Below are 24,548 nucleotides of genomic sequence, written 5' to 3' on the forward strand. Positions count from 1 at the left end.
AGCAAAAAAGCCAACAACCTGATGGAAAAATGGGCAAAACACCTGAATAGTCATTTCTCCCCCAAAAGATACACAGATGACCAACAAGCACATGAAAAAATGCTCAACATCACTGATTACTAGAGAAATGCAAATAAAAACTACAATGAAGTACCACCTCACACCAGCCAGAATGGCCATCATTAATAAGTCCACAACAGAGACAGGATTAAGATGGTGGAATAGAAGAACTTGAATCAACTTCTCCCATAAAACAACAAAATTACAACCAAATGCTGAGCAACCTTCAACCAAATGGACTGTAAACTTTCAAAAAGATATCCTACTCCAGAAAACAAAGAGAAGGCCAAATCAAGAGGTAGGAGGGGCAACTACACGATAAAAGCAACCCCATACCTGCTGGGTGGGAGGCCCCACAGATTGGAAAGTAACTGTATCACAGAGACTCACCTACAGGAGTGAGATTTCTGAGCCCCACATCAGTCCCCACACCTGGGGATCTGGCATTTGGAGTAAGAGCCCCTGGAGCATCTGGCATTGAAGGCCAGTGGGGCTTGTGTGCAGGAGCTCTACAGGACTGGGGGAAATGGAGACCCCATTCTTAAAAGGCGCACACAGACTTTCACGTGCCCTGGATCCCAGGGCAAAGCAAAGTCTCCAAGGGAATCTGGGTCAGACCTGACCACAGTTCTTGGAGGACTTCCTGAGACAATAGGAGGTGAGTGTAGCTTGTTGTGGGGGAAGGACATTGGAAGTAAAGCTGTTGGGAATATTCAGCAGCATGCCTTTCTCTGGAGGTGACCATTTTGGGAAAATCTGGCCGCACCCATCAGTGCTGAGAAGCCCTAGGCTAAACAACAATTCAGGTGGGATCATATCCCCACCCATCAGTAAACAAGCAGTCTACAGGCACAGAGCCACCTCCTTCTCACCTAGAGACAAAGCCCCACCCACCAGAGGGATAGGAATCAGCTCCACCTACCAGTGGGCAGGCAGCAGTCCCTCCCATCAGGAAGCCTACAAAAAGCCCCTGTACCAACTTCAGCCACAAGAAGGGGTAGACACCAGAAGTAAGAGAGGCTACAACTCTATTATCTGTAAAAAGGTCACCACACCAATAACCTATAAAAATGAAAAGATAGAGAACTATAACTTTTGGAGATTTTCAGCCTCCAGGAAAAAGACTTTAGACTGTTGATGCTGAAGATGATGCAAGACATTGGAAATAAACGGGAGGCAAAGATGGATAACTTACAGGAAACACTGAGCAAAGAGATACACGATATAAAACTTAAACAAGAAGAGATGCAAAATACAATAACTGAAATTAAACAATTCATTAGAAGCAGCCAAAGCAGAATACAGGAGGCAGAAGAACGAATGAATAAGTGAGGTGGAGGACAGATTAGTGGAAATCATGGATTCGGAATAGAAAAGAGAAAAAAGATTGAAAAGAAATGAAGAGAGTCTCAGAGAACTCTGGGACAATGTTAAATGCACCAACCTCCATGTTATAGGGATTCCAGAAGGAGAAGAGAGAGAAAAAGGGACAGAAAAAATATTCCAAGAGAAAATAGCCAAAGAATTCCCACATGGGAAAGGAACCACTCACTCAAATCCAGGAAGCACAATGAGTCCATATAAAATAAACCCAAGGAGGAACACCCCAAGACACATACTAATCAAACTGACCAAAATTAAAGACAAAGAGAAAATCTTGAAAGCAGCTAGGAAAAAGAAACAAATAACATACAAGGGAACCCCAATAAGGTTGTTGGCAGATTTCTCAACAGAAACTCTGCAGGCCAGAAGGGAGTGGCATGATATACTTAAAGTTATGAAAGGAAAAAACCTCCAACCAAGATTACTTTACCCAGCAAGGCTCTCATTCAGATTTGAAGTAAAATCAAAACCTTCACTGATAAGCAAAAGCTGAGAGAATTCAGCAACACTAAACCAGCTTTACAAGAAATACTAAAGGAACTTCTCTAGGCAGAAAATAAAAGGCTGCACCCAGAAACAAAAATTCCACAAATGGCAAGGCTCACCAGTAAAGGTATATATACAGTAAAGAGACAAAATAATCCATGCACAATTATGCCACCAAAATCAGAAATCGTGAGAAGAGGAGGGTACAAATGCAGGACACCCAAGATGCACTTGCAATTAAGAGACCGACAACTTTAGGAGTTCCCGTCGTGGCGCAGTGGTTAACGAATCCGACTAGGAACCATGAGGTTGCGGGTTCGGTCCCTGCCCTTGCTCAGTGGGTTAACGATCCGGCGTTGCCGTGAGCTGTGGTGTAGGTTGCAGACACGGCTCGGATCCTGTGTTGCTGTGGCTCTGGTGTAGGCCGGTGGCTACAGATCCGATTAGACCCCTAGCCTGGGAATCTCCATATGCCGTGGGAGCGGCCCAAGAAATAGCAAAAAAAAAAAAAAAGAGACTGACAACTTTAAAAAGTCTCATATATATAGAGAGAGACTCTTATACCAAAACTTCAGAGTAACTGCAAACCAAAAATCTACAATTGATACACAAACAAATAAGAAAAATCAACTCAGGAGAGAGGTGAGATGGCAGAAGAGTAAGAGGACATGCTCACCCTCTCCCACAAACACATCAAAAAAACCACATCTACATGTAAAACAAGCACAGGACATCAACTGAATGCTGGCAGAGGAACTTCAACCTCCTAAAAGGGCAAGAAACTCTTGACATCACTGGGTAGAACCAAAAGAAAAAAAAGAAGAGAGAGAGAGAAAAGGAATCAGGAAGGGACAAGCATTCCAGAGAGGGAGCTGTGAAGGAGAAAGGCAACCCACACCCTCGGAAGCCACCTAACCTATGGAAAGATCAGCGGAGTAGTAGGGATCTCCAAGACACCTAGGAAAGCACAGCAGCAGGTCTGAGAACCAAAAAACAGAGTGAGAGAAGCACAGATCATCTGAACCACTAGTGCAGACACCACAGCCTGATAAGCTCAGGTGGGGCTGGGCCCTGAGACCTAGACTCCAGAGGTCAGTTCCTGGGAGATGGCTGGGGTTGGTGGTGTGGAGACAGCCTAGGAGTCTAGGGAGCCATGCACTCCCTAGACTCCTAGGCTGAGTGGAAAGCCACAGCAGAGGAACCGGGAGAAGGTCCCGACCCACAGGAGAGATAAGGCGCCACTGTTGGGGAGGGGAGTGGAAAAGGGGCAGGCTGTCTTTTCATAGCAGAGGGCGGAGCTTCCGGGGCAGCCCCTCGCCCAGTGGGAAGCTGAGAAGCTGAGCTCCACACCTGCAAGAAGCTGGCCGTTTTACAGGGCTCTGGCCTTGACCTGACCCAGGAGAAGCCGTGTGACTTAGCAGTGCTCCAGGCCCTGCCCCAACCCGGGGGAAATCACTGTGCCTCACTGCATAGCTCCGGGCTGCCTCCCCACGCCGCTCAAGAAGCCCTGCGCCTGTTGTAGGGATCCAGTCCCGTCCAGACCCAGGGAAAGCCCTGTGCCAATCCGCAGAGTTCCAGGTCACCCAGCCCACCCTGCAGAAAGGCGTGTGCCACTTTGCTAGGTGCTCGGGGCCCTGTCTCCAACCACAAGAAGCCACCCACCACCTTGTAGCGCTCCAGGCGGGGGGAGAGGAGCCGAGCACCCATCCTGCATAGCTCCTGGCCACCTGGACCCACCCAGCCAGATGCTGCCAGTTGCTTTGCATCGCTCCAAGCCACCTCGCCCCCCAGAAAGCCGCACTACCCACCCTAGATTGTGCCTCTTATCTGATACCCCTCAGGACCAGAAGTCATTTGCTAGCCCAGCATAGACCTGGTGTCTCCAGCAATGGGAAGCCCCTTGCTAGTCCATGGTGGACCAGACCTGTAGGTGGTGGGAGCAAACCACCGCAATTATCCCTGACTCCAGAAGTGGGCGTGGCCTACCACAGCTAGGGATAGCTGAGCAAAAATCACTTGCAGCCCCAACCACTTCAGAAGGCATTACAGGGAAGGACACTACAGTGGAACACCACCTCTGATATTGCTCTCACTCCCCTGGGAGCACACACACACACTGCAGCTGCCACTGCCAAATGTTCTGGGAGGGGCCAGACACTTGATCACTGTCCCTTCCTAGAAACCTGCAACTAAGAGCGCCTTGTTCAGCACATCCTGTGGGGGCTAAGCAGGACCAGGTGCTTCTTGAATGATTTACAGGTGGTGGGGGCAAACTGCCACAGTTGTCTCTGGCTCCAGAGGGGGCAGTCCCTGGACACCACTAAGGATTGGTGACCAGGCACCACTTGCAGCTCCATTCACCTCAAGGGCATCACAGAGGAAGGCATTGTGTCTGAATCAACTACTGGTGCTCATGCACCCTTGTGAACACACTGGCCCTGCTGCTGTCACTGCTGAATGTTCAGGGCAGTACCCATATGTCAGATCTCTGTCACTTCCCAGGATCCTACAACTAGGAACAGCCTGTGCAGCACCTCCCATGTAGACTAAGATGGATCACCTCATACATGGTCTACAGGTGGCAGAGGCAAACCACTGCAGTTATCACAGAAGCTAGAGATGATCATGGACCACTCCCACTAGGGGTCCCTGAACAGACACCACTTGTGGTTCCAGTCACCTCAAAGGAGGGTATTGCAATTAAACACAAGCCTTTATTGCTCTCACTCCCCTGGGAACTCACGAACACTGCTGCAACTACAGCCAAATCCTCTGGTCACCTTGCAGATCCTTCTAGAGCTCATTACCATTGCCCAGGGCCCTGCAAATAGGAGTAACCTGTGCCACCTTCATGCAGGTCCCTGCTTCTGTTGAGAGCCCAATGAACAGGCACTGAATGCTGGCCCTACCCATTGTCCCCTTCTCTCTGAAAACACACTGGGCATCCTGGGGATAACAGACTGCTCACACCAAAGAAAGAGACAGCAAAGATTCAAACTCCTACACCAAAAAAAAAAAAAAAAGTAACACCCCCCAAAAATACAAAGGGGTGCTCTTGCATAGAAATAGACTTATAAGACTACAGTTTGGCTACCCCAAATTCAAACACACACACACACAAACAAGCAAGATGAAGAAGCTCAGAAACCATTCCCAGTTAAAACAACAGGAGAACTCACCTAAAGCAGTCAACAATGAAACAGACCTCTGCAGTCTGACGGACTTTGAGTTCAAAAGGGAAATAGTGAAAATACAGAAGGAATTAAGAGAGGATATGAACAGTAATGCAGATTCCCTCAGAAAGGAACTAGAAAATATAAGGAGGAGCCAAGAAAAACTAGAAAATTCATTTGCAGAGGTACAAACTGAACTAAAGGCAGTAAAGACAAGAATGAATAATGCAGAGGAACGAATTAGTGATGTAGAAGATAGAATAATGGAAATCACCCAAACAGGAAAGCAGACAGAAAACCAAATGAGAAACATGAAAGCAATATAAGAGACCTATGGGATAATATAAAGCAGGCCAATCTACACATAATAGGAATTCCAGAAGGAAAAGGGAAAGAAAAGGGGATTGAAAAAGTATTTGAAGAAATTATGTCTGAAAACTTTCCAAATCCAAAGGATACTGATATCAATATACAGGAAGAACAGAGGGCCCCAAACAAGTTGAACCCAAACAGGCCCACACAAGACATATTATAATAAAAATGGCAAAAGTTAAAGATAAAGAGAGAATTCTAAAGGCAGCAAGAGAAAAGCAAAGCGTTAATTATAAGGGAACCCCAATAAGGCTATCAGCTGATTTCTCCACAGAAACACTACAGGCCAGAAGAGAGTGGCAAGATATATTTAAAGCACTGAAAGGAAAAAATTTGCTACCTAGAATACTCTATCCAGCAAGAATATCATTTAAATATGAAGGGGAAATAAAAAATTTCTCCAACAAACAAAAGATAAAAGAGTACAGCAACACTAAACCTATTCTAAAAGAAGTACTGAAAGGGCTTCTCTAAGTTAAAAAAAAAAAAAAGGGAAAATCTAGGATGGAGGAAACCACAATTGGAAAGCAGTCACTTAAATAAGCCAGCGTACTGATCTAAATGTGAAGATGTTAAAAGAAAAAGGAAAAAAAGGCATCAAATTCATACAATGTGGGCAAGGGAGGTAAGAAAAATTAGAAAAATCAGCTCAAATACTGCCAGAGTCCAGCTCCAGGAGCCAGGGTGTTCCTGCGGGGATGGATGGTGTTGACGAATGCACATGGAGACAGCCTCTTTGTCCCTTCTTTCAGGGAGCTGGACTGCTCGAATTTTATTAGCATAGGTAAGAATTTATATAGACAGCTTAATTGTAACTTACATCACGGTGTTTAGATCATATTTTTAAAGGTTAAACTTTTAGATTACATGGTACAGTAGATATACATTGTGTTCTAAGGATTTCAATTAAAACCAACAGATACAATACATCATGTAAAACTATAATGGGTACAAAACATCATGTGGAAAAAACATTATATAAAAATAAGGAGTTTTGATACAAAGCATCTTGTGGTTACTACCTATTATTATGTTAAGTTAATCATTAACAGTCAGAAAGGTCACAGGCATAAGAATTGACACTAACAAAGTTCATTTTTAGATTAAAACCTAGGGAAAAAACTTCAAAGTATTATGGCAAGGGGACAGAATAAGAAATTATTTTTATTTCTAAATTAACCAATTTATTAAAACTTAAAAGCTTCCCAGGAAATTAAAAACAAGATTTATAATTATTATATTTTTAACATGAATAATGCATACCTATTTTCAACCTATTGTGTACTCCAAATACCTAACTCTAAGACCTATTGTTACTTATAACAAACTAATGAATATAATTTCTTACTTTAACTAAATTAGATTTGAATGGGGGGGAATTCTACCAGGGTGAAACTCTTATTGTTCCATTGTTATTTCAGTTTACTAAGTCACAAATCAATACAGGAAAGTAAAATAAAAACAAATAACATAAGAGACTGAATTATCCAAGAAATAGTTTCATTTCTTGCGCTGCTAAGCAGCCCCTTCATTTTTTTGTTGTTAGGTCAGAGGTGAGCCTTATTGTCTTCTAGGGCCTGTCATAGGAATAGTGCCATATAGGCAGGCATTTCCTTGTTCAGGAACCTGCCCTTGGATTTGCACTGTTCAGACGGGCCTTGATCAGGAGCTAGCCCTTGGAATTGTACCATTCAGGCAAGCTCCCTTCCTCGGCTCCTTGTATCTTCTTGGCTTCCTGCAAAATACAAAATTAAAAATAGTCATCAAACCACAAGAGGAGAGAAAAAGAGAAGAAGGAAAAGAAAAAGAGCAACAAAAACAAATCCAAAGCAATTAATAAAATGGCAATAAGAACATACATATCAATAACGACCTTAAATGTTAATGGACTAAAGGCCCCAACCAAAAGACACAGACTGGCTGAATGCATACAAAAACAAGACCCATATATATGCTGTCTTCAAGAGACCCACTTCACTTCTAGGGACACATACCAATGGAAACTGAGAGGATGGAAGAAAATATCCCATGCAAACGGGAATCAAAAGAAAGCTGGAGTAGCAATACACATTATCAGACAAAATAGATTTTAAAATGAAGACTATTTTTAGGGACAAGGAAGGTCACTACATAATGATCAAAGATCCATCCAAGAAGAAGACATAACAATTTTAAATGTCTACGCACCCAACATAGGATCACCATAATATATAAAGCAACTGCTAACAACCTTAAAAGGAGAAATCAACAATAATACAATCATAGTGGGGGACTTTAACACCCCACTTACAGCAATGGACAGATCAACCAGACAGAAAGTCAATAAGGAAACACAGGCCCTGAATGATGCATTAAACCAGATGGACCTAATAGATATTTATAGGACATTCCATCCCAAAGCAACAGAATACACATTCTTCTCAAGTGCACATGGAACATTCTCTAAGATGGATCACATGCTGGGCTACAAATCAAACCTCAGTAACTTTAAGAAATTGAAATCATACCAAGCATCTTTTCCGACCACAATGCTATACAACTGGAAATCAACAACAAGAAAAAATCTGCAAAAAACACAAACATGTGGAGACTCAACAACATGCTACTAAACAACCAATGGATCACTGAAGAAATCAAAGAGGAAACTAAAAAATACCTAGAAGCAAATGACAACAAAGATAAAACACTCCAAAACCTATGGGATGCAGCAAAAGCCAATCTAAGAGGTAAGTTTATAGCAATACAAGCCCACCTCAGGAAACAAGAAAAAGCTCAAATAAACAACCTAACTGTACAGCTCAAGCAGCTCGAGACAGAAGGACAGACAAGACCTAAAGTTAGTAGAAGGAAAGAAATCATAAAGATCAGAGCAGAAATCAATGAAATAGAAACAAAGAAAACCATAGAAAAGATCAATGAAACAAAAGGCTGGTTCTTTGAAAAGATCAACAAAATTGATAAACCCTTAGCCAGACTTATCAAGAAAAAAAGAGAGAGGACTCAAATCAATAAAATTAGAAATGAAAAAGGAGAAGTAACAACGGACATCACAGAACTACAAAGGATCATAAGAGACTACTACATGCAACTATATGCCAATAAAATGGAAAACCTAGAAGAAATGGACAAACTCTTAGAAAAGTACAATCTTCCAAGACTAAACCAGGATGAAATAGAAAAGATGAACAGACCCATCACAAGAACTGAAATTGAAACTGTGATTAAAAAAACTTCCAACAAACAAAAGTCCAGGACCAGATGGCTTCACAGGCGAATTCTAGCAAACATTTAGAGAAGAGCTAACACCTATCCTTCTGAAACTATTTCAAAAAATTGCAGAGGAAGAGATACTCTCAAACTCATTCTATGAGGCCACCATCACCCTGATACCAAAACCAGACAAAGATACCACAAAAAAAGAAAAGTACAGGCCTATTTCACTGATGAACATTGATGCAAAAATCCTCAACAAAATACTAGCATGCCACATCCAACAATACATTAAAAGGATTGTACATCATGATCAAGTGGGATTTATCCCAGGGATGCAAGGGTTCTTCAATATCCACACATCCATCAGTATGATACACCACATTAATAAACTGAAGAATAAAAACCATATGATCCTCTCAATAGACGTGGAAAAAGCCTTTGACAAAATCCAATACCCATTTCTGGTAAAAACCCTTCAGAAAGCAGGCATAGCGGGAGCCTACCTCAACATAAGAAAGGCCATATATGACAAACCCACAGCAAACATCATTCTCAATGGTGAAAAGCTGAAAGAATTCTCGCTGAGATCAGGAACAAGACAAGGATGTCCACTCTCACCACTATTCTTCAACATAATTTTGGAAGTCCTAGCCACGGCAATCGGAGAATTAAAAGAAATAAAAGGAATCCAAATTGGAAAGGAAGGAGTAAAACTATACCTATCTGCAGATGACATGCTACTATACCTAGAGAATCCTAAAGACTCCACCAGAAAACTGTTAGAGCTCATCCATGAATCCGGCAAAGTCTCAGGATACAAAATTAATACACAGAAATCAACCGCATTTCTATATACTAACAATGAAAGATCAGAAAGAGAAATTAAGGAAGCAATCCCGTTTACCATCACATCAAAAAGAGTAAAATACCTAGGAGTAAACCTACCTAAAGAGACAAAAGAGCCATACTCTGAAAACTATAAGCCACTGATGAAAGAAATCAAAGATGACACAAACAGATGGAAAGATATACCATGCTCATGGATTGGAAGAGTCAGTATTATCAAAATGACTATACTACCCAAGGCAATCTACAGATTCAATGCAATCCCTATTGAATTACCAAGGACATTTTTCACAGAACTCGAACAAAATATTTTAAAGTTTGTTTGGAAGCACAAAAGACCCAGAATAGCCAAAGACATCCTGAGAAAGAAAAGTGGAGCTGGAGGAATCAGGCTCCTGGACTTCAGACTATACTACAAAGCAACAATCATCAAAACCACATGGTACTGGCACAAAGACAGACATATAGATCAGTGGAACAGGATAGAAAGCCCAGAATTCAACCCATGCACCTACAGTTAACTAATCTATGACAAAGGAGGCAAGGATATTCAATGGAGAAAAGACAGCTTGTTCAATAAGTGGTGCTGGGAGAACTGGACAGCCACATGGAAAAGAATGAAATTAGAACACTCCCTAACACCATACACAAAAAGAAATTCCAAATGGATTAAAGACCTAGATATAAGCCAGATACTATAAAACTCTTAGAGGAAAACATAGAGCAAACACTCACCGACATAAAGAACAGCAACATCTCCTCAGATCCACCTCTTAGAGTAATGACAGTAAAAACAAAAATAAACAAATGGAGCTTAATTAAAAGTTTCTGTATAGCAAAGGAAACTCTAAACAAAACAAAAAGACAAACCACAGAATGGGAGATAATCTTTGCAAATGAATCGACCAAAAAGGTACTAATCTCCAAAATTGATAAACACCCTCTGCAGCTCAATACCAAAAAAACCCAAACAACCCCATCACAAAATGGGCAGAAGATCTAAACACACAATTCTCCAAAGAAGACATACAGGTGGCCAAAAAATACATGAAAAGATGTTCAACATCACTCATCATTAGAGAAATGCAAATCAAAACTACGATGAGGTACCACCTCACGCCAGCCAGAATGGCCATCATCAATAAGTCTACAAACAATAAGTACTGCAGAAGGTGTGGAGAACAAGGAACCCTATTACACTGCTGGTGGGATTGTCAACTGGTGCAACCACTCTGGAAAATTGCGTGGAGATGCCTCAGAAAACTAAAAATAGAACTACTATATGATCCAGCAATCCCACTCCTGGGCATCTATCCAGAGAAAACCATGACTCACAAAGACACATGTACTCCGATGTTCATTGCAGCACTATTTGCAATAGTCAAGACATGGAAACAACCGAAATGTCCATTGACAGAGGAGTGGATAAATAAGACATGGTATATACACACAACAGAATATTACTCAGCCATTAAAAGAAATGAAATAATGACATTTTTAGCAACATGGATGGCCCTAGAAATTATCATGCTAAGTGAAGTCAGCCATACAACAAGACACCAACATCAAGTGCTATCACTTATATGTGCAATCTGAAAAAGGACACAATGAACTTCTTTGCAGTATCTTAGAACAGATACTAACTCACAGACTTTGAAACACTTATGGTTTCCAAAGGAGACAGGTTGGTGTGGGGGATTAGGCTGGAGGTTTGGGATGGAAATGCTACAAAATTGGGTTATGATGATCATTGTACAACTATAAATGTAATAAATCCATTGAACAATAAAAGTAAAAATTAAAAAAATTAAAAAATAAAGAGACTCACATACGAAAAAAAAAATTAGTAAGTCAACAAATAACGAATGCTGGAAAAGGTGTGAAAAAATGGAACCCTCCTGCGCTGTTGGTGGAACTGTAAACTGGTACAACCACTAAGGAGAACAGTATAGAGGTACCTCAGAAAACTAAATATAGAACCACCATATGACCCAGCAATCCCACTCCTCGGCATATATCCAGACAAAACCTTCCCTGAAAAATACATATGCAGTAATATGTTCATTTCAGCACTATTCACAATAGCTGAGGCACAGAAATAACCTAAATGTCCATTGACAGATGAATGGATTAAGAAGATGTGGTATATATACACAATGGAATACTACTCAGCCATAAAAAAGAACAAAATAATGCCATTTGCAGCAACATGGATGGAACTAGAGATTATCATACTAAGTGAAGTCAGTCAGAAAGAGAGAGAAAAATACCTTATGATATCACTTTATCTGGAATCTAATATACAGCACAAATGAACCTTTCCACAGAAAAGAAAATAATGGATTTGGAGAACAGACTTGTGGTTGCCAAGGGGGAGGGGATAGAGCAGGATGGACTGGGAATTTGGGGTTAATAGATGCAATCTATTGCCTTTGGAATGGATAAGCAATGAGATCCTGCTGTATAGCACTGGGAACTATATTTATCACTTATGATGGAGCAAGATAATGTAAGAAAAAGAATGTGTACATGTATGCGTGACAAGATCACCTTGGTATAAAGTAGAAAACTGACAGAACATTGTAAACTAGCTATGATAGAAAAAAATAACCTTTTTTTTTTTTTTTTTTTTTTTTTTTAAAGAAAGTATTGGAGTTCCCGTTGTGGCTCAGTGGGTAACAAATCTGACTAGGAACCATAAGGTTGCAGGTTTGATCCCTGGCCTTGGTCAGTGGGTTAAGGATCTAGCACTGCCGTGAGCTGTGGTGTAGGTTGCAGACGCAGCTCAGATCCTGCGTTGCTGTGGCTCTGGCGTAGGCCGGTGGCTACAGCTCCAATTCAGCCCCTAGCCTGGGAACTTCCATATGGCTCAGGAGTGGCCCTAGAAAACACAAAAAGACAAAAAAGAAAAAAAAGGGAAAAAAAGGAAAATATTTTAGCCACATATTAAGAAATATGTGGAGACTTTTACAAATAGATCACTAAAATGCAGTAGAGAAGCCATATAACCTGCATAATGTGATTTCCAAATAGCAGTAAGTAAAAGTTCCAAAATTCAGTTAGCTTTCGTTTTTCAGCCACCCTAGCAAACAGAGGGGCAGAGAGGTGGCATTCAAATTTCCAGCTACAGTTCAAGGGGTATTTTCTCAAACCCAGATGCAGTTTTGCTGCAATTCTGGTTCAACAAGCCCCATTGGGTGTGGTTTGGTAAGAACCTGTCTGTTAGTGGCCTCTCCCTGGGACTCCTCACTTGTCATCTTAAGGTTACAAAATGGACTTGGGAGAGGGGACCTCCTGGGCGTACAGGAGCCACTTTGCCAGAGCACGAAGGGCTGGCCCACACCAGCCTCTTAGGGCCACATAGGTAGGCTCATGGAGTCCACGCCATCATGGCTTCTGCTGAACTATGCACATGATTCTTTCTGAATAAATGGTATCATTAAGACTGTGAGGCCAATATAATCCAATAACCCTACTGCCGGGCATATAGCCAGACAAATCTATAATCCAAAAATATGCATATACCCCTATGTTCATAGCACTATTTACAACAGCCAAGACATAGAAACAGCCTAAAAGTCCATTGGCAGAGGAATGGATAAAGATATGATACATAATACAATGGAACATCACTCAGCCATAAAAAAGAATGAAATAATGCCATTTGCAGTAACATGAATGGGCCTACAGATTACCACACTAAGTGAAGTAAGTCAGAGAAAGACAAATACCATGATATCACTTATATGTGGAATCCAAAATATGACACAGGGAGTTCCCGTTGTGGCTCAGTGGGTTAAGAACCCAACTAGTATCTATGAGGATGCAGGTTTGATCCCTGGCCTCACTCAGTTGGTTAAGGATCTGGCAGTGTCATGAGCTGTGGTGTAGGTCGCAGGCGCAGCTCTGATTTGGAGTTGCTGTGGCTGTGGCTGTGGCTGTGGCTGTGGTGTAGGCAAGCAGGTGCAGCTCCAATTCAACCCCTAGCCTGGGAACTTCCATATGCTGCAGGTGCAGCTTTAAAAAGAAAAAAAATAAATAAAAATATGACAAAAAAGAAATACCTATAATACAGACTCACACACAGAGAACTGACTTGTGGTTGCTAAGGGGGTGGGGTGTTGAGGAGGGAAAGATGGGGAATTTGGCATTAGCAGATGTAAACTATTATATATGGGATGGATAAACAACATGGTCCTACTGTGTAGCACAGGGAACTATATTCAATATCCTGTGATAAAACTATAATGGAAAAGAATAGGAACAATACATATACACACACATATATAAAGCTGAATCACTGCTGTACAGCAGAAATTAACACAACATGGCAAATCAACTATACTTCAATAAAATAAAATAAAATAAAATAAAAAGCTGTGAGGACTAAGAGCAAGTCTTTTCTCACAGAAGAGCCCCAAACACTGGTAGCATCCCTTTCAACCCCTTAGGTTCTCTCTGAAGGAGACACCACCTTGCTCTGCCTGAACTATTAAGACCTTGTCTTAACAGCTCAGGGCATCAGGAGACCCGTTCCCACTTCCTGACCTCCACCCCCACCCCAGCCAAGCACCTAGATCTGTCCTCACTGATAATCCTGGTGATGTTGATGTCCATGGCCAGCTGTGTCTGGGACCCAAAGGTACAATCCAGTGCTACCAAGAATGCCTGTTCTTTCCACGAGGACACAAACAGGTGGGAACTTCTGGACAAGCCCCCCTGCGCAGTACCTGCAACTTCTGCAGTGATACCTTCCCACCCACCCCACCACTGCCCAGTGGAAGAGCCCTGAGAGCCTCTAGGAAGGCCTCTGAGGAGGCTTCCCAACAAATGATAGCAAGTTGCTTTGTCCTTTGAGTTGAGATGACTGACTCACTGACGCTGATGACAGGATCAGGTTCATGGTGGTGTTGATGTCTGTCTGCCCTGGGCATGGGCTTCTGCCCCCCTGCTATAGCTCAGGGCCTAGAGCCTTGCAGCACGTGTAGCTGAAGCCCAGGAGCCCCAACACCTGCCAGAGTTTTCCAACAAAAACATGTTCACCAACCAAAGAAAGAGAGAAAGAGAGGGGAAGGAAGGAAGGGAGGGAAGACAATATAGGAAATCCAAGTTTAGATTTCAGAGGAAAAAAAACTACTTTTTAGTATAAGTCTATCCCACGTAGTATTCCCCAGTCTAATCTGGCAACCCTGCTTCTCCATATGCAGAGTTCAGTCCCACAGAATAAGCGCTCTACCTGCAGCCAGCACCAGGGTGGAGGGCTCTGAAGCCCAGAAGATGCAGGATGCCTGACGGGGGCAGTCCTGTAAGCAATAACTAGTGGTATCTTCACAGTTCCCTTTTGAAGAGACTATTTTCAAGTCAATGGGAAGTGCTCAGGTGGAAGATGGGACAGGATGACAAGCAGACCCAAGGTGGACCCACCCTCCCTCCCTTCCCCCTGCCCACCAGCCCTCTCCTCCCTCAGTCTCTGCCCAGCCCCCTTCCTCCTGGCCCAGCCTCAGCATGGACTTTGTGTCTAGAGCCCTCGCTGAGGAGACCAACTCACCCAGCCCTTACTCAATTGATGAAATCCAGCCTTCTTACTGAGATGAAGAAACATAGGAATCCAGGCTGGTGTGGACATGTCCCAGAGCCTGGCTCCAATCTTCACCATCATGGGCCCTTAAGGCAGGTCCCCAGCTGGCACCAGTCTCCATTCCTTCCTCCATCGGCTGCTTCCCTCAGAGGGATTGTATGGGGCCAAAAGTATGTGGTCAACCGTAAAAGATGACACCTGTGTCAGGATGGTTACTGTCCTCTGGGTCCCTAAATCCAAGTCCATGCAGGGGCCACTCACGTGCTCTCCACTCTTTCCCATTTGAAACATAAGGTTCCAGATTAGCTGAGGTAGAAGCTCCAGGATCCCTTTAAATTCTCCTAACAGAAGAGATAAACTGCCTATGGGGAGTCACCAGAATTAGTGGCACCTCAGAGCAAGTGTGGCCCCCTCAGTTCCTGCCAGTCCAAGTCCTCACTGTTGAGTCTTTTCACATATCAGAAATCTTCAGAGCATCGTCCACTGTTTTTTAGATTCCCATGTCATCTAAACTTTTATGAGGTGGGGGACAGGGGAGCCCTGACCACACTTCTAGCTTCACCAGGCTCTATCTAGATGCACACTCACCCCTGTCCCTCCAGCATCCACCCCAGGCTCCGGTTGCCAACTGGAGGGCAAGGTTCTGGTGCCAGACACAGAGGTCAAAGGGGACTGCAGTGCTAGAAGTGGGGACAGAGGCTGGAGAGGCATTAATATACACTTAATGAGCATTCTCTTATGGGATCTCAACAGTCCTGACACCAGGGAGAACCTGCACCCTGAGAGGCTAAGTGACCTTCCCAAGGAGAAGGGTGTGGACCCAAAACTGTCCTGCTTGTCAGGCCAGTGGGTGGAGCTGGAGCTTAAGGCTTCAGAACATGAAAGCAGGCCTATGTGCCAGCGAGTCCCACTGCCACTGAGAAGCAAGGGGCAGAGTCACGGGATGTGGTCAGTCTCTCCGAACAGGAGGGACTCTGAGGGTTCATCAGGGCCCAGGAATCTGGAAGCTGGATGAGGAAACAGGAAGCAGCAAGGCAGATCTCTGAGGTCTGGATGGGCCCGGGGGAGTATGGATGACAGTCAGGATATGGAGGTGCTATCAGAATCTGTGACCGGGGGCCTGGGCCAGAACTCAAGGAGATAGGTGGGCCAAGGTGGCAGCATCAGAGCCCAGAGCCCTTGGCCAACCCTGCAAGTGCCCTGAGGGCTACACAGCACCTCATTTGCTGGGCCCAGACAAAGGGCATTGGGCTGCAATGGGGCCTGAGTCACCCCTGCCCTCAAGCTCAGAAGCCACGTCCACCTCCATGTTCCCACACCTGCCTGCCAGCTCCTCAGCATGACCCCCTGACCAGCCCACTTGCCCCCACGCAAGCCCAGGTCTCAGGCTGCCTGGATTTCCCCCATACAACACCTGTTCCCAACCCCTAGTTCACTGACGGAGCTTTGTGCCCAGTCTGTGGACGCCCTCCTGGGCAGAGAGTGAGACTAGGACCCAGGGCTCAGGCTCCAGGCTCCCTCCTCTCTCTGGCTCAGTCCCAAGGACTAGGCTCAGACACCCTGTATTTCAGGCAGCCACAGAGAGCCCAGGATAAACCTCTTCCAGCAGAGTCATACCCAGGGAGTGGCCATACCTGGGTGCCTTCCAGAAAGTTGTCAGGTACCAGTTAGACCCTAGACCACCTTGATACATCCCCTTCTTATCCAGGCCTGGGAACCAGCAAAATGGCTTTTCTTACCCCTCCCTACTTAAACCCCCACTTAATTAGCGGGGGTGGCAAAGAGAGCCTTTTCTCAGGCCTCTTGGAATCAGCTACCCAGCTGTGAGTTAACATTTTGGAAAGCTTTGGAAAGAAAGAGCAACATTAGACTAGATGTTTTTAAAGTGAAGTCCCAGGACCAGCAGCATCGGTATTACCTGGAAATGTTTAGATGCAAATACTCAGCCCCCAGTCCCTGCCTGTAGAGTCAGAGCTCTGGGGGTGCGGTCCAACCATCTGGTCAACCTGCCCTCTGGGGATTCAGACAGCTGCTCAACTGGAGAAGCCCCACTTTAGCCTTGGGGAGCTGGTCTGCAAAGTTTCAGGTATCATCAACTCCATGGGTGTTCTCCCTGACCACTGCTAAAGAGGGGAAACCAGCCTCCACGTCTGGAGGCTGAAGATATTCCTAGAAGTGCCATGTTGTCTCTAATGCTCTCTGACTGAATGTAGGTATTAACATTGGGGGGAAAAGCCAAAACTGAATCAAGTTGGAGTGAAGCCATCAGAGATAAAAAATTAAAGTTTCCAAAATATTATTGTTGGGAGTACTTAGGGAGGCTCTTGTGTGGTGCCTTTTACACAAATATTGTGAGTCACAATAACTGTGTTTGTCTTCTTTTTCCTTCAGCAAATAAGGAAACATCTGTGGGCGTGCTGATATTTATTTATTTTTGGATAAGCATCGTGATAGTGGAAATATCTCATATGTGATTACAGAACCCTTCGCTAAAGCACTGCCCCTGAGGAGGAGGGAGGAGTTAACTGGTATATAATGTAGACATTCCCTTGTGCTTAAAATCTCACTGTGTTCCACTTGTCTTTAAAGTGACGTCACTCCAGGCATCTCTCTTCTCAATAAAAGGCAAGATCAGGCCGGTGTGGGAAGGAAGGCAGTTGGGAAGGAGGGCAGTCCTGGCAGAGGGTGCCTGGCCCGACAGTCTCAGATCATACTGCTTTTCTGTGCCTCCATTTCCCCTATTCCTTGGCCTCAAGGGGGAGCTGAGAAGCCAGATGCACTGTAGACTCAGACTTCTGAGCTCGTCTGGAGCCAGCCCCTCACGAGGAATCTTAAAGTATGGATCCCTACAGTGGCTGCCATAAACCTCCTGCCTAAAAACGGTGTTGACCCACGCGGCTCATGCAGTAAAGAGGGTACCCATGCAATGTGATGATGGAGGCCTGTTAAACATATAAGTAAAAAAAGTCTGACTCAAAGGCAAGGTACATCCCCTGACTCTACAGTCTTGAGAAAAAGCCTGGACACGACTGGCCTTTGGAGAGAACAATGATTTTTAAGATTGGATTGAGAGAAACAAAAACACATGTACACACAGAGACTTGTATGGAAGGTTTAGAGCAGCTTTATTTGTAATAACCAAATAGTGGAGAGAACCCAAATGTCCATTAACAGGTGAATGGATAACGAAACCATGGTATGTCCATCCTAACAATGGATCACTCACTGCTCAGTGAAATGAAGACACGAACTACCAACACACCAAACAATAGGGGTGAATCTCAAAGTCAAAATTTTGAGTGACTGAAGCTGAGCAAAAGGGTATTTGCATACTATATGATTTATTAATATAAAATTATAGAAAGTATAAACTAGTCTGCAGTGACAGAAAGTAGACCAGTGGTTATCTGGGGGGAGGAAGTTGGGGAAGAAGCTCCAAAGGCATGAGGATCCAACTCACCTCTCGACTGGGGTGTTGTTCTCATGAGTCAAAATAATCAAATTATACACTCAAAGATGTATAGTTTATCGTATGCCAATTACATGCCAGTGAAGTTTAAAAAATATGAGTTGGCGATTCTGTTTCTCAGAGAAACTGGTCACATTTTTGCTATAGTCCCTCCTCTTTCTGGCTGAGTTGGAAACAGATTTTTGTGATGCTCTATTGATATCAAGAGAAAGATGGTAGGTATTCCAGGGTAAATGGTATGTACGTTTGTGAGTGTGTGAAGCAGGAAATGAAGAAACATATCTCTTTCATAGCAACTGTGATATTAATAGTCAACAATCTGAGCACTGATTGTCTGCCAGGCTGAGTATTTTACAAACATTGTCTTATTTCATGCTCACATGACCTTGTGAGTATATGTTAATAGACCCTTTTTACAGAACGTACAACCAAGTCTCAGAGAGATTACATAACTTCCTAAGGAGTGGTAGGTAGATACAGAATTTGAAATGGATATTTACTCAGGTGCTTTTCAAACTTTCTGCAATGAACATGTATTAACTGGAAATATCTTTCAGTGTTTAAAATTATTATAACCACTTTGTCACAACATTTGAAAATTTCATCTCCTAAAAAGATAATTCCCATTCCATTGAGCTTATTAGACACCACACACTTCATCTCTCTTTTCAATATACAAGTTAAGAATGGCAAGCTGAGGCTCAGAGCAGGTGAGCTATGTACCCCAAAATGTTCCCAAACCCAAGTTTGTGTGTGCACAGAGAAGCCCAAAATACTGAAACGTCAGAGTTTGGAGCAGAGAAAGGTTTACTGCAGAGCCATGCAAGGAGAACAGGTGCACATTTCTCTGACTATGTGATGGTGAGGTACCAGGGCAGTGTCACAGGGTTAACATTATCAATCCTTAGGTTCCAGAAAGACTGGGGGATACGAGTCACTGATCATCAAGTAGTTAATTTCTTCCATTTAGTGATGGTTTTTAGCATCTGAAAAACTCAGGAAATATGCATGATATACTACTTTCTGAGTACTTGAGAGAGGAGCTACAGCAGAGGACATGGGGGAGGGGCCTCTCCTGGAGAAGCCCCTATAGGGTCCTGCTGGGTCACAAAATCACAAAGCTAAGGAGTAGGAGAGCAGCATGTGAACTCAGAACACTCTGGGTCTGAAACGCTTGTCCTTTTCCTGTTTGTAGCCCCATATCTCACCACATCCACCAAATGCCTGCCTGGATGTTTCAACTCCTGGAGTCCCCTCTGGTCTAGGCCATGTGCACACAGATTTAATGTAGCTGCAGTCACAGTGTCCATCTGTCACTGTCCCATTTTTTCCTCTTCAGATCAGAGGAGAAATGTTTTCCACAATAATACATAGATTTCTCATTCATTCTTTAAGAAATGTGTAATATTTCATGCAGAGATATATTATCACTAGTTCAGCATCCCTCTATGACTGGTCTCAGTCAGCAGCAAACTTTTCATGGAGAACAATGCTATCTGTCAAGGAGCCAAAAGAACACCTGGTAACCTACAATGGTCTCCAAAAACAACAGAGAGCCAGAAGGGGAAAGATGCTCTGATGATCAGAGGCAGGTTATTCATATCCCCAATCAGGACAGGGAAAGGCTCAGCAGTATTAATTTTTTGTCCACATGAAGGAATGCCACTGGGTTTAGGGAAGAGTTCAGAAGATTTCTCCATGGTGATTGCTTGCAGAGCTTGTGTCAAAGTTTATTTCTGCTTTTCAATAAAGACAGCACATTTCTCTTCCACTCACCACGAAACAAAAGATTGTTCTTCTAACCTCTTCCTTGGGAACAGTGCACAAGGGTTCCAATTTCTCCATATCTTTGCCAACACTTATTTTCTCTTTTTGTTGATTATTACTTTTCCTATACATTTTTAAATGGTTGGAAAAACAAAAATAAAAATAGTACTTCATGACCTAACAAAATTATACGACATTTGAATTTTTTTTGTTTGTTTTCTCTTTAGGGTGGCACCTGTGACATATGAGAGTTCCCAGGCTAGGGGTCAATTTGTTGCTGAAATATTGATTGCCTCTGTACACCGATGCCAAATAGAAATGTGGAGACAGAGTTGGAGGAAACAGAAAAAGTAGCTTTAATTGCCAGGCAAACAGGGGTACACAGTAGGCCAGTGCCTCAAGGACTGTGCCCCCCCCCCTTGGAGGGTGTAGTGGGGAGTCTTATAGTGTTTGAGGAACAGGGTGTGATCCAGGGTGTGATCAGCTCCTGGATATTTTCCTGACTGCTTGATGGTGAGATAATTGGGAGTCAGTATTATCAACCTTCTGGTTCCAGTCAGTCTGAGGTCTATATGCTTGTGGCCAACATACATACCTGGTTGGGGCTTCAGCACCTGCAAAACAATTCCAAGGACATGGCTCAAAATATTATCTATAGGGAGAAAGATCAACATGGCAAAGAGTAAGACATGGTGCTCACCTTCTCCCACAAACACAGAAAAAAAAAATCTACAGATAGTATGATTCACACAGAACATCTACTTAAAGCTGGCAGAAGACCTTAAACCTCTAAAAAGGGCACAAGATCCTCCACATAACTGGGTAGAACAAAAGGAATAAAAAAAGAGAGATTCATTGCAGCACTATTCACAATAGCCAAGACATGGAAACAACCGAAATGTCCATTGACAGGTGAACAGATTAAGAAGATGTGGTATATATACACAATGGAATACTACTCAGCCATAAAAAAGAGCAAAATAATGCCATTTGTGGCAACATGGATGGAACTAGAGATTCTCATACTAAGTGAAGTCAGTCAGAAAGACACATACCATATGATATCACTTCTATCTGGAAGCTAACGTATTACACAAATGAACCTTTCCACAGAAAAGAAATTCATGGACTCAGAGAACAGACTTGTGGTTGCCAGGGGGAAGGGGGAGGAAGTGGGATAGACTGAGAGTCTGGGGTTAATAGATGCAAACTATTGCATTTGGAGTGGATAAGCAGTGAGATCCTGGTGTATAAACTAGTCACTTGTGATGGAACATGATGGAGGATAATGTGAGAAATAGAAGGTATATATGTATGACTGGTTCACTTTGCTATACTATAGAAATTGACAGAACACTGTAAACCAACTATAATAAAAATCATTAATTAAAAAAATAAACTTAAAAAAGAGAGAGGGAGAGAGAGAAAAGGAATCAGGAACAGACTATCACTCCTGAGAGGGAGATATTAAAGAGGAAAGGAACCCACACCCTGGGAAGCCACCTAAGCAATGGGGGATCAGCCAAGATGGAAGGACCTCAAAGTCGAGGAGAAAATCACAGCAGCTGGGCTGAAAAGGGCAAAGCAGAGGGAGAGCTGCATAGACCCTCTGTACCACCACCACCAGACACCGCAGCCTGAGAGGCTTAGGCAGGGGCTTGACACTGAGACTCAGGCTCTGGAGAATAAGAAAAATATAAGCAAAATGAAGAAGCTCAGGAACCATTCCAAGTTAAAAGAAGAGGAGAATTCATCTGAAGGAGCAAAAATGAAACAGAACTTGCAGTCTAACAGACACTGACTTCTCAAAAAGGAGACAGTGAAAATACTGAAGGAATTAAGAGTGAATATGAGGGAATTAAGAGCAGTTGAATAGTAATGCAGATTAATTTAGAAAAGAAGTAGAAAATATAAGGATGAGCCAAGAAAAATTAGAAAATTCATTTGCAGAGATGCAAGCTGAGTTAAGAGCAGAATTAATAATGCAGAGTAATGAATTAGTGACTTGGAAGAAAGAATAATGGAAATCACCCAGTCAGTTCAGCAGACAGGAAACCAAATGAATAAACATTAAAGCAATATAAGAGATCTATGGGAAAACATTAAGTGGGCCAATCTATGCATAATAGGTATTCCAGAAGAAGAAAAAGAAAGGGGGATTGAAAATATATTTGAAGGAATTATGTCTGAAAACCTTCCAAATCTAAAGGAAACAGATATCAAGATACAGGAAGCACAGAGGGCCCCAAACAAGTTGAACCCAAACAGGCCCCACCAAGACATAATAAAAATGGAAAAGCTTAAAGATAAAGACAGAATTCTAAAGTCAGCAAGAGAATAACAAAGCATTAATTATAAGGGAAGCCCCATTAGTCTATCAGCTGATTTCTTGACAGAAATACTACAGGTCAGAAGACAGTGGCAAGATAATATTCAAAGTTCTAAAAGGGAAAAATGTGTAGTGTTTAATACACTCCCCAGCAAGAATATCATTTAAAATAGGAGAAATAAAGAATTTCTTCAACAAACAAAAACTAAAAGAGTACAGCAATACTAAACCCATTCTAAAAGAAATACTGAAAGGGCTCTCTAAATAAGAAAGAAGTAAGAAGAAATAGGATGAAGGAAATCACAATTGGAAAGCAATCACTTAAATAAGCAGTATACAGATCTAAAAGGAAGAAAAAACTATTGTAAGAGTGATAATAAACACAAGGAATAGCAAAAGGACAAACACGAAGATGTTTAAAAAGGACATCAAAACTTAAAATGCAGGGAAGGAAAGTAAGAAAATCTAGATTTTTTTCTTTTTTAAATGCATTTGAGCTTATATGACTATCAGGTTAAGCAAGCAGATATAGGAAGGGGTTAACATACTTGAAAAACAGGGCAACCACAAGTCAAAAGCAAACATTACATTCACAAAAACTAAAAAGAAGAGGACACAAGCATAAAATAAAAGGAAATCATCAAACCAAAAAAAGAAAGGAACAAAGGAGAAACACAGAATCAACTATGTTGATTCAATCAAACATAGACTCAACTGGAAAACAAGGCTTACAATGGCAATAAATACAAGTTTATCAATAATTTCCTTAAATGTCAATGGACTGAAGGCTCCAATCAAAAGACACAGAGTGGCAGACTGGATAAAAAAAAAATCAGGAACATACAATATGCTGCCTATAATAGGCTCACTTTAGAGCAAAGGACAAAGATAAATTAAAAGTGAAGGGATGGGAAAAGATATTTCATGCCAATGGAAAAGACAGGAAAATAGGAGTTGCAATACTCATATGAAACAAAATATACTTTGAAATAAAAGCCACAGAGAAAGACAAAGGCAGACGCTTTTTAATGATAAAAGGATCCATTCAAAAAGAGGATATTACAATTGTCAATATATATGTCCCTAATATAGGAGCACCCAGATGCATATGACAAATAATAACCGACATACAAGATAAATTGATGGGAATGCAAAATAGCAGGAAACATTAACTCCCCACTCACATCAATGGACAGATCCTCTAGACAGAAAATCGATAAGGCAACAGAGATCCTAAAGGAGACAACAGAAAAGTTAGACTTGACATTTCCAGGACATTACATCCAAAACAACTGGAATATACATTCTTCTCAAGTGCACATGGAACATTCTCAAGGATTGACCACACACTGGGGCACAAAACTAATGTCAACAAATTTAAGAGTATAGAAATGATTTCAGGTATCTTCTCTGACCACAATGGCATGAAACTAGAAATCAACCACAGGAGGAGGACGGGATTAAGATGGCGGAATAGAAGGACTGGAGCTCAACTTCTCTCCTAAAAACAACAAAATTCACAACTTAAGACTGAGCAGTCTTCACCCAAGTGGACCGGAAACCTTAAAAAAGATATCCCACTCCAGAAGAAAAAGAGGAGGACACATCTAGAGGTAGGAGGGGTGATTACACAATATAAGAAACCCCATACCTCCCAGGTGGGAAGCTCCATAGACTGGAAACTAACTGGTTCACAGAGACTCACCTGCAGGAGTGAGAGTTCTGAGCCCCACATGAAATTCTCACGTGTGGGGATCTGGCATAGGGAGAAAGAGCCCCTGGAGCATCTGGCATTGAAGGCCAGTGGGGCTTGTGCGTAGGAACTCCATGGGACTGGGGGAAACGAAGACCCCATTCTTAAAAGGCACACAC

At 42.6% G+C, this 24,548-nt stretch overlaps 1 long non-coding RNA gene across 1 annotated transcript in view; it reads right to left on the minus strand.

Moving 5' to 3' along the window:
• The window catches only part of LOC102160777, a 106,334-nt gene continuing 87,816 nt past the window's right edge, over positions 6,031–24,548 (minus strand). Inside the window, exon 3 of the long non-coding RNA XR_001300354.2 lies at positions 6,031–7,209. This is a non-coding gene — a long non-coding RNA (uncharacterized LOC102160777). The remainder of the gene's footprint in view (positions 7,210–24,548) is intronic.

The sequence above is a fragment of the Sus scrofa genome, chromosome 13 (genome assembly GCF_000003025.6).
Source record: "Sus scrofa isolate TJ Tabasco breed Duroc chromosome 13, Sscrofa11.1, whole genome shotgun sequence".
Classification (NCBI taxonomy): Eukaryota; Metazoa; Chordata; class Mammalia; order Artiodactyla; family Suidae; genus Sus; species Sus scrofa.